Here is an 8,798-nt window from a genome sequence, read left to right on the forward strand (position 1 = left end):
GGAGAACAACTAGTAATTTTTATTTGGACAAATTACAATGGAAACATTTTCCATTGAGTCTCTATTTTCAGCTCTAAGCATTCCTAATATGGAAATGAAAAAAGGCAACTGGTTTTAAAAATGTCTTCCAAAAAATCCTCCAAAGCTACTTAGAAAAAGCAAAAAATTGACAATTAGTAAAATTTATTCCTAGTATTTTGATGTAGAAAACAGAGCTAGAATGAAATTAACAATTCTTAATCTATTAAAAAGAAATTAAGTGAGATTTCACGGCACAGTAAGTATTCCTTCATTTACCAGTATATACATGCAAGCAAATGCATGTGTGACAGTGAAAGAGGCCAGTGAAAATTAAGGGGAATTTGGATGATGCATTTAAGCAACTAAGTATCATTCACAGATAAAGGCTTGCCCTGGGAAAAACTGCAAAATATGTTACGAGGGAGGAGGAATGATCATCACAAAAGTAAATACTGTACTCACTCAAAATGTTTAGTTAATGATGCATAAAGAGTGGAATAACACCACCAAAAGAGTTTTATCATCTTTCCAAGCAGGGAAATATTTGTAGACCATATTTTCACATATTCTATGACATTAGATGAAAAGGACTATACATTCTTTCTCAGAAGTCCATACGGGGAAATGATACCATGAGTTAGTTGAAGTTAGACTGTAAAACCCCACAACCCAACAAAAATCCCCAAAACACACAACACTGAGCTGCACGAACCTCAGCGCAATGCATGCCAATGGACAGGGGAGCCATGGAAGCCCAGACACACAGGAGAGGAGGATAGTAGCAGAGGGAAGAAAAGCCCAGATCTGCCTTGGTTTCCCTGATAAAGCTATGGTAGAGATGCTAATTTAAAAATAGTACAGTCCTACTAACCATGTGTATTTTTTCAAAATACAAGTTCTTATAACAAACAGAATAACACAGTAATTCATCTGGTAGCAACATATGCTGCATATCAAATGCTGAAAAATTATTTTTAATTGGGATATGTTGTGTGTGTGTGCAATTTGCATGCACACAAACACAAATGTTTAGATTTGATTTTGTTTCTTTGTCAGTGGAAAAAAAAGAAACTGAGCTTTTTTTCTTTATCTATGGTAACTGCCTTACAGAAACAAATTTCCCAAAATGAAATGGTGTGAATATTGGTTAGCTGTAAGGCCTTCCCAGGTAAGTCCCAAACCACTGAAGTTATCAAAAAGATTTCAAAAATGAAATACTATTTGTCAGTCTCTTCAGTTTTAAAGCTCTGTAGCGCTTGGATTTATTTCTTATTGTTCTGATATTGGAAGTCTTACTATTTTACTCTTAAAACGACTAGATTGCTGTCTCCAGTAAATGACCAATCTCATACTTCTATCTTGACATCTAATATTTTGCCATGTTGAAAAAAAATAGCATCTTTGTCTTCTCTGAGGCTGTAGCCATTAAGCTCTGGCAACTCCATTTAATTTTGCAAGGGATGCTCTGTCTCCAACACAATGTCTGAAGCTCTTTTCTTAGGTCCATCTGCATACTCTGCAGCATGTGTATGAGTGCCAACAAAGGTGTGCAATCTGTCAACTTTACTCAAACACTGATGGTTTATTATCCCTTAATGTTTTAACAGCAGAGCTATACCAATTAAGAAGTGGCTAGATCCCCCTGTATGTTCCAATGAGCCTCTTCTCCTACGTGAGTAACTGCTGCAATTTTCTTTCTCATTTTTACCTTCTGTTAGTCATAGGGTAATCATGGGAAGCACTTTTCACCATTAATTCAAGTGGTACGACACTGTTTCTGGATAGAGAATATACAATTCATTTTAAATGGTAACATTTCCATTTGACTACTTCAGAGTGAGAAAACACTTCAAATCTTTTGCAGCTACCTAGCGGAAAGGATTACAAAAATTGCTACTATAAAGGAGTAGAGAAAGAAGAGGAGATGGCTGTTGGGCTAAGGTAGCATGAAACTACTGCCACTCAGGCATCCAGTAAACTTTTCAAAACACAAGTAAATTTTGGACCAAGTTACAAAGAGAGTGAAAGGAACATGTAAATCAGAATTGCTAGAGCAAAAGAGAAACTAAAAACAAGACAAACATACGCTAGGAGAACTGGTTAAACTACATAGAACTGTCCTTAATCAAACCGGTTACTAGAATGCTATGCAAAGTTCAAATTTTTCACTTCATTTTAATTCTCAAGTAAATGAAATATTTTTTTCCTAAAATCTTCTTTTAGCAATTACTTCTTTCCAGTATGTATGCATCACAGAGGTATGCATGAGCCATCCATAAAGTTGCAGTTTTCAAAAAGATATACACCGCATGAAAAGCCTCAGAATGAGTGATGTAATTCAGTTTTGTATATTCACACAGAGTAAATCACATTAAAAACTAAAAGCTCCACAATCAAATCAAGAAAATCCAGGTGGGTAATGCTTATAAATAAAGAAAAAAATCAGAACTAGTCGCTATTTCTGATCAGCATCATGATTTCCTTTCCTCATTTAATACTTTTCCTATAGCCCAACAGACGTAAGTTCTAAAAAATTGCTGTTTTTTATCAGTGTACTTTAGGAATGGAGATCTTCAATTTAAACATTAATACAATTTAACTGTTACAGCTCTCAGTCCCTCACATGGTCTTGAAGCAGACATATTCAAGATGGAAGCTCTTTTAGCTGCTGTCAGCCATCAGTATCTGTTAACTTGTTTCTGTAAGACTTTTCTGCAAAGAATTGTGTTCCTACTTCCATTCAAGTCACAGACTGCAGCTACTAGTGCTCATCAAGAGGTGCTATATTGTACTGTGGAATACAGGTATTTTTAAAAATAACTTTAATCTTATGTAAATCTAAGTTCTAGCTGATTATAAGCCCTTCACAAAGATAAATTATAGCAAACCAATCTTCTGCAAATGAAAATGATTGCAAAGCCAATTTTATGCATATCTACCACTCTTACAGTCTAAAAGAAAATAACTTGTTCTTTTCCATTAAAATATAATTGAAAACATACGGCATTCTTTCCTGGATAATTTACATAGAGCAACTAATGAAAAGTATTGCAGTTAGACTGGGCTTCAGTGAGAAGTAATATCAGAAAAGTAATGTCATCGCAGCATGGTTCTAATTACTCAATTTTTAACCTAATTCTTAGGGCTTTTTAGTAAATGCCTGACTTAATAGTTTTAGCATGCTTTGGTTAATCTAGGACTCAGATGAAAAAGAGCAATTGTTTTTAAACATTATAACAAAGACCCCCTCCAGAAATGTATTCACTCAGTAACTCTGAGATGCTTTTCATAACACAGCTTCCTCCTTCTTAAAGGGCCCACATGGAGGGCAGCTGTGGCACAACCTGCATGAGCTTTTGCATAGAGGCTGGACAAATACTGAGGCCTGCAAGGCACTCTACAAGTTCAGACATAAATAATTCCTGAGATACATCTCAGTCCTGCATTCCTAGGGTTATACAACTTATAAGTAAGGTTACTAGTTAGTTACACTGGAAGCAGGACTTGTCAGGAGATTACTATTTTAAGATACATAAGAATTACGTAAGGAAATGACATTTCACTTTCCAAATCTGTTTTTATGGAAGTGAGACTGCTGGAAAGTAATAGATGTTGCAGCTCTTCAGAAGTGCCCTTTGGGGATTACTGCTTGCCCTTACTCTGTGAAGAATCTTAATGTGCTTTGGCTTATACAGTGACCTCACGCCTTCAGTTGAAATCCCATGGTTATGCCATAACATGCTCTCACTTGGAGATAATAGGCATATTTAAAAGAAAATACCTCTTATTTCCTGGTCAGTATGCACTGTGCTCCCACATGCAGATTTACACATAGTTTGAAGTGATAGGCACTGTAACTGAGCTTTACTTCAGGGCAGTAATTTCTGTGATCTGCACATAGACCACAAACTTCTATACTGCTTTGCATCTTCTTCTGATAACAAAGTTCTGTTTTCTGAAATTCTAGCAATAGAAATAGCTACAAAATTAAATATTTACTGTAGTCTCAATCTTTTGCCTTCCCAAAACAAATTTAACTGCCACCTGATGCCCATTTACTACTTTCCTTGAGCCAGTGCTTTCCAATTACTTTAGTATTCATTTTATTAGTAATAAACAGAAAACCGCTTATTCCAGACAACTTCTGCTAAAATGCGTGGCAGCAAGCCTAGCTACCTTTCATACACCAGCAAAGTATATAATCATTTTCAATAACCTTGAATTGTCACAACTTCAAATACTTGCCTATGCTCCTACTCCTTTATTGGTTCTCCACCTGAACAGTTGCTTCCTCTTGTATGTGTTTACTCACTTTCCTTTAACGTATCTATTTATGTTTCAATATTGTAGAGGATAGAAATGCCCGCTTTTTCTTCTAGTTACTAGAGGCAAAAAATCCAGGTAAAAATGCCTTTCAGTATGCTAGGATCCATTTTACACAGTTTAACAACTGCTGTAGTATCAGTGCTGTTGGTATCACAACACGCACAAGAAACTCTTTAGGATCTGCCTATAGGGTCACTGAATGAGAATGACAGGTCAGTGAACTGAAATGATCTCCTAGTCAGCGAGCAGATAACCTGGTCACCCACATTTACTGCAAAGAAATGCAGACCAGCTCCACAGTGATTACAAATGGCTGAAGCTGCTGTCATAGGTGGATCAAACCTTACATTTTCTCTGCCGAACTTGCACATGGGTGTAGTTGGCACACAAACACCACCTCTGCCAGTCACCTTGCCTCCTCTGCTGAAGTTTGGTGACAATTTCAGTCAAATTTCATTTAACTAAACACACCATTGCTTAATAAGAATCATAATCATGGTGACTTCCATGACATTAAATGCTTCAGAGCTGCCTACTTTACATTCAGTTCACAGCCCAGAAGATAATTTCTAATTTCCTTATGTCTGAAACCAGATCTCTTTAGGAAGTACTATGAAGAAGTCATTATACTACTTTCAGAGCTATTATAGTTTCTCCCTGAACACAGTCATTCTCCGCATAGACCATGAAGACTGCAAACAATTTAAAATCGTTGAACTTTTGAAGTGCCTCCGTTAAATTGCATAACTACAAAATCAAAAAAATTAAAAATCAATACGTAGCAAATATCCTTTGGGAATTGCAGACAGCATTCTTGTTCAGCTCTCACACTACCTTTTCTTCCACTCCTCCAGCACCAAAATACACATCAGTGATCTCTTTTCAGATGGTTCCCTTGTCTGTTCATCTTTCTCTACTGGGAACAGCAATAAAACCCCCGAGCACAGAATAGGGCACCGCAATCCTTTTAACAACTCCTCCTGTGAGATTTAGCAACAAAAGGTAAGTGCAGATTGTTACCAGAGGCTGGAGAACACAAGAAAACTCCACTCCTCTAACTATGCTGAAGTCCAGGGTTGTGGAAACCCCAAATGAAGTGAATGGGGGAAGTCAGGAAGCTCAAGCAGTAGTGCCATATCACAGATTATTTTCTTACCATGTCTGCAACATCATCTGTATTACTATGCCATATCAGCACCCCTTGGAAACAACAAGGTCTGCTCCAAAAGTAATGCCTCCTATTTTATTATGTTGGTCCGTGCAATCAGAGGCAGATGTTGGTGGGATGGCAGTAGAGGTTGAACCTTCACATCAATATCTCTTTATATTTTGTTGCTGTGTGACAGATGGCAGCAGTGGGGCAGTCTGACAGAATGGCATCTGACACGGAACACTGACACTTGCTGGATGTTTATGAAGATGAAACAGTAGAAGTGAGTGCAGTGAGATGGTGGGTCATGCATTTCAGCAGTAGCAACAATGACATGAAATACAAGCCATGTTTCGCCATGCACAGCTGTCACACCACCAAACAAAGAGCAGCTCAATCAACTCATCTGTGAAAACTGACTAATGGTGGTGTCTACATTGAAAAAGTGTCTTGTAGCTGAGAATTTCCTCTGTCAAATGTCCTCATTGTGCTCTTTGTTACAGTTACCACAGAAATAAATAGGAGGCATTACTTTCGAAATGATCTACATATATGATTGAAAAACACACTCTAAAATACACATAAAAGCCTGTTGTGAGCCACTGTTTTTCTTGAAGTATTAATATCCATTTCTGCTGGATAAGAAAGCTTCTTATATTTTCCATACGATGTGTTAAACAAATTACTACAAATAGGCATGATCTTTTCCCCGAAATTGTATTTCCCTGATGTTTAGCCAGTGATTCTTCCAATTATCAAGCAATTTATTTCCTGACTAAAACATGCTCTTCCTCCACCTTTTCTTTTTTAAAACACTTGCACTGATATGCACAGGGCTTCTGACAATGAGTAGAATCTACTGTTAAAGGTTTTTTCGGACCTTTTAAATTACTATAGAAATACTGTGTGCACTTCTTTCTCTTCATTTCTTGTATTACTAGTTCCTAGTATCTTTCGCTGTCAATTATGTGATGGAATTAGAAAAATAAACCTTTATTGTGGAGTGAAAGTTGACGCAGCTATAGGGCTCTGCAAATAACCACACAGCTACTTGGAGTCTATTCACGCAGCAGAACACATTATGCTGTGCTCTGCGTGCTGGAGCATACTACAATGCCTGCTGATTATGGTATAATTGACACGAGCCTTGCCCACATTCCACAGTCCCTAGTTAACATTTGAGTTTTATATTACATAAAATAGAGTATAAGTACATTATGCATGTATAAAAGAAACTCAAATAATAGTGGTTGTTACAATTGCATATCCCTCAGCACATTAAAACATTCTCTACAAAGGAATGTTAAGCAAAGAAAAGCTTCCCATTTCCCTCCTTCCTCAATTGTCTTAATCATTCTAGAAATAGAAAATAATCGGAGGAAATATACTTGCATAATACCTGTTTCACCACATATTTTCACTAATACAAATAGCAGGAAAAGGCTGAACTTAAGCAGAATTTTATGAAAATGTGTGTGAATCAGAAGATTTTAATTTTGTAAAAGAAATTTAGATGTCTACGAACTGAAGATTTCTTAAATTTAAAAATTAAAATAAATGAGCTGATGTCCTCAGTAAGAAAGTTTTGTATGGCTTTCATCACATACTTTATAGCAAGGGGATATTTGACTGCTTGGCGCTTAAAGAAAGAATGTGTTCCATGCATGTAATGAAGAATAAGATTGACTTCTATGAGCACAATTTGTTGAAATGCTTTAAGAAATTAGATACAAAGAAATCTGTGGTAAATCATAAAATTGTACCTAAATTTCTACAATCTTACTGAAACAGGAAGTAATTGTAAGCCTCAGATGCACCAATTTACAAATTCAACTTCAAGAGCACAACACAACCAATGCAAATCTAACAGTACGTGTATAGACAGTAACACACAGGAAAGTGTCAGATTGGGCAAAAATGTAGACAGTTATTTTTTTCCATTCAGTAAACATGGAACACCTTTAAAGGGCAGCATTAACACAGACAGATGAGTGCCTCCCCTTAACGCTGCTGTCAGAAAAAAAGGAGAAGGGAGTGATTAAAATATGAAAGCCAGGAACCCAGACATTCCCAGGACAGGCAACAATTTGTAACAACGAGCAGAAAAGAATATTGAAGGAGAAAATAAGTCAGATTTGTCAGATAAAGTCATGATTCAGCAACTCTTCACTGTTAGCCCAAAGGTCAAATATACAAGGAAAGATATGGGAACACTACATTCTAGTGAAAAGCTAAATATACATTCACACAAGCATTAAACTTGGAAGCTATAAATTAAAGCAGGGTATCAAAGCCTCCTTACATTTATTTCTTTTTTTTCCTGCAGCATGACCAAAGGCAGCAGGCCTTTTTTTTTTTCCTTTTTTTTTTTTTAGCTAAAATGACCAATAAAACCTGCTTGTAGCTCTCAGGGGCACCATGTAGTCAGATGCGGATCCTCTCTCTATCTTGACTTTTATGAGTTGATCATCATTTAAGGCTTCTTCCCACCAGGAATGTTAAATACTTTTTATAATTTTCTCTCAGGGTTTTGAAATTACTTCTAAATTACAAAGGGTGAAGGGATTAATCCTCCAACTGCAATTTGCAGCAGAAATCACCCTGATAAGAACACAGTAACCTAAGCTGGCTTTCACTGAGGCTCTCATAATCATACCATTAAAAATAAAGGGAAACAAAATCCTGGCTTTTGACTCAGTAACTTTATTGGAATATAGTTATGCATCATATCTTACAAATACCGTAATATATATGAATGAATGGAGACACAACATGCAGCAGCAGTATGGGTAGCTTTTTGTATAGAAGATGATGAGCTGTGAAAATAATTGGCCATGGAGCTCATTTAAATATAACGAGTTATGACTAGAAAAAGATAAACTAGCTCAATCTAACTACTGAAAGTACTTTCTCTTTTGTAATCTCAAGTAGACGAGCACTTCTTAGCTGAATAACGTGAAGTTGCTCCTCAACTATTTTGTGACTAGACAGAAAAAAACAAAATGAAACCAGATGACAACCTTACAAATGTTGCTAAGCAGGCTTTGTTAAGAAAAACATATCATCAGCTACATTAGACAGGTGAGATTTTTTGGTATACAATAGTCCAGACATTTAAATGCTATTAAGAGCATTATCAGTATAAACAGACTAGTATATTGAAACAACTTTCTTCTAAATTTATTCATTATAATAAAACATAAATAATGCGTAATAAAACAGCCAGGAGTACTTGTAGGTACAGCAATATTTAGAAAGTAGCCACAGAGAGGTTTGTTTTGTTTTTAACTAAACCACTTTG

The sequence above is a fragment of the Tympanuchus pallidicinctus genome, unplaced genomic scaffold (assembly GCF_026119805.1).
Source record: "Tympanuchus pallidicinctus isolate F22 unplaced genomic scaffold, pur_lepc_1.0 scaffold13, whole genome shotgun sequence".
NCBI lineage: Eukaryota > Metazoa > Chordata > Aves > Galliformes > Phasianidae > Tympanuchus > Tympanuchus pallidicinctus.